At 49.9% G+C, this 2,338-nt stretch overlaps 1 long non-coding RNA gene across 1 annotated transcript; it reads left to right on the top strand.

Moving 5' to 3' along the window:
* Positions 1-985: 985 nt before the first annotated feature.
* On the top strand, positions 986-2,083 carry LOC123830198. The gene is made up of 3 exons (XR_006787733.1): positions 986-1,117; positions 1,212-1,304; positions 2,036-2,083. It is a non-coding gene; the product is annotated as an uncharacterized LOC123830198 (long non-coding RNA).
* Positions 2,084-2,338: the final 255 nt, after the last annotated feature.

Here is a 2,338-nt window from a genome sequence, read left to right as displayed (position 1 = left end):
CTGTGAGGTACACACCCTTAGTAGCCCTGTGGTACCCAGGTGGAAGCAAGGCACAGAGAGGTAAAGGAACTTGACCAACGTCACACAGCCAGAAAGTCACAGAAGCTGGAATTTGAAACCAGGCAGGCCAGAATCTTGGAAAAACACTTGGCAAATAGCAACTTTTCTCAGTTTCTGTTACTTCAGAGAAGGTTCTCTTGGAAAATGACCATTTTGCTTCCCCTAACAGTACATCATGGGTCCCGGCAATGCTTGTCTACCACGGCCAAAACCAGGACCCGACTGACGAGGAGTTTCACTGGGGGGCATGAAGCGGGCACCTCCAGAGCCCCCAACAATCTTAACATTGAGAGAGGGACAAGCAGCCCCTCTGGGCCCCCGAGTGAGGTGACAGGAGGTTCCCTGCACCGTCCAGGAATCTCCACCCGATTGCCACCCACCCACCTCGCCCCCCCACAAAGAGCTTGAATCCAATCAAACCTCTCACTGTAATCACCAGTTTTCAGAAAACAGGAGGATAAAGTTGCCAGTGAATCGACACCGTGAGCACGGATCAGCCAAGTCCAGAATGTGGGACAGTCTACAGGACCAATGACCCGGTTTCCCCAAGCCAGGGAGCCGCACACGCACAGCAGAGTCCGGGCTCAGAGACACACAAGCAGATTTTTTGCCCATAAGAACGTCTGACAGGGTATTCAAAAGCCATGGGGAGGCGGGACAACTCTTCATTATGTAACTTAGTCACTCTGGTCTGGTCACTAAATGCGGTGATAGCTTCGGATGGCCACGGTGACACCTGAAAAACGCCCCCATGAATTTCCCAAATGCCCCTGGGGGCAGTATTCTCCAGTTGAGGCACAGCCTTCTGCTCTCCTGTTCAGGACCAGGGATGGCTCGCAAATTCTAAACAACCAGCTCTCTGGAGGGGGAAAAAAAAAACCCAAAACCCAAACCTGGCTGGTAGAATTTGCAAGTTTTGGAGGAGGTGTAAATAGTGGTCAATTTCAAACAACCAGCAGTGGCACCCCTGAACCCAGCCTCAGAAAGAAACGCACATCTGCACACACAGAATATTCCTCCGCACAGATACAATAGGCATGAATTACCCCAGAGAGAGGTAATTGTCAAATGTAGTGAAACACTCCGGGGGTGGGGCAGGTGTGATGAGTTTTGAGCATTCACAACCTTTGTTTTTGATGTAATGTTTTCAGTGGTGAGTGATACAATTTGACTCTAGAGGATGGTCGTGCTTCATAACCAGCTTGCAACGTTCCTAGGAATTTAACGCTCAGCTCTGGAGAGAGGTATGTGCGGATGCAACATAGCAATGCTGCGAGTCTACCTTCATCTTTGGTGCTTCTGAATGGAGCGGTCAGCAGGTGTCTGTCCTCTAGGTCCCTGGAAATAGGTCCCCTTGCAGTGCGGCCAGTGGTGGTGGGGGCAGGGCGGGGCTTGATATCTCTGCCACGTTCTCTTCCCCAGGCTATACCCTCTAAGAGAGGGGTTTTTTTTCCTTCTTTTTTCCCCTCACTGGAGGACATGCTTATTGATTTTAGAGAGAGAACAGAGAGAGAAACATCGATCAGTTGCCTCTTGTAAGCACCCAGACCAGGGACCAAACCCTGAACCTACGCATGTGCCCTGACTGGGAATAGAACCGGCGACCTTTCGCTTCATGGGACGATGCCCAACCCAGTGAGCCACACCAGTCAGGCCTATTGTTGTTATTTACTGCTGTACATTATCAACAGCCACAACCCACATGACTCTCCCAAGTCCAGGAGGTGGTGACGTCCAGTGAACCCCAGAGAGGGACAGACACTTGCCCGAAACCACACTGCCTGTCACCAGCAGGCCTAGGATTAGAACCCTGAGCTCAAAGTTATTTTCTAAAAAATTTAGGTAAAATACACATAACACAAAATTTGCCATCCTAACTGAGTGTTAAGTATATTTAGAGTGTTGTGCTTTTCATCTTAGAAAACTAAGACTCTGATGCATTAAACAGCAACTCCCGATTCTCCTCTCTCCCCAGCCTCGGGCACCCACCACTCTACTTCCTGTCTGCCTGACTTGACTATTCCGAGCACCTTGGGTAAGTGGGATCCTACAGGACTTGTCCTTTTATGACTGGCTCATTTCACTCAGCAGAAAGTGCCCAGGCTTCATCCATGTTGTAGTGTGTGTCAGAATTCCCTTCCTTTTTAAGGCTGAAGAGGTCCCATTGTCCGTCTGCAACCTGCGGTGTTTATCCTGCACCCACTGATTGGCACTTGGATGGTTTCCATCTTTCCGCTGCCGTGAGTAATGCTGCCATAAACAGGATGCAATCAGGATT

This window comes from Phyllostomus hastatus, unplaced genomic scaffold, assembly GCF_019186645.2.
Source record: "Phyllostomus hastatus isolate PE091 unplaced genomic scaffold, TTU_PhHast_1.1 phas_scaffold_1224, whole genome shotgun sequence".
Classification (NCBI taxonomy): domain Eukaryota; kingdom Metazoa; phylum Chordata; class Mammalia; order Chiroptera; family Phyllostomidae; genus Phyllostomus; species Phyllostomus hastatus.
This window is presented reverse-complemented; position numbering and strand designations above follow the sequence as displayed.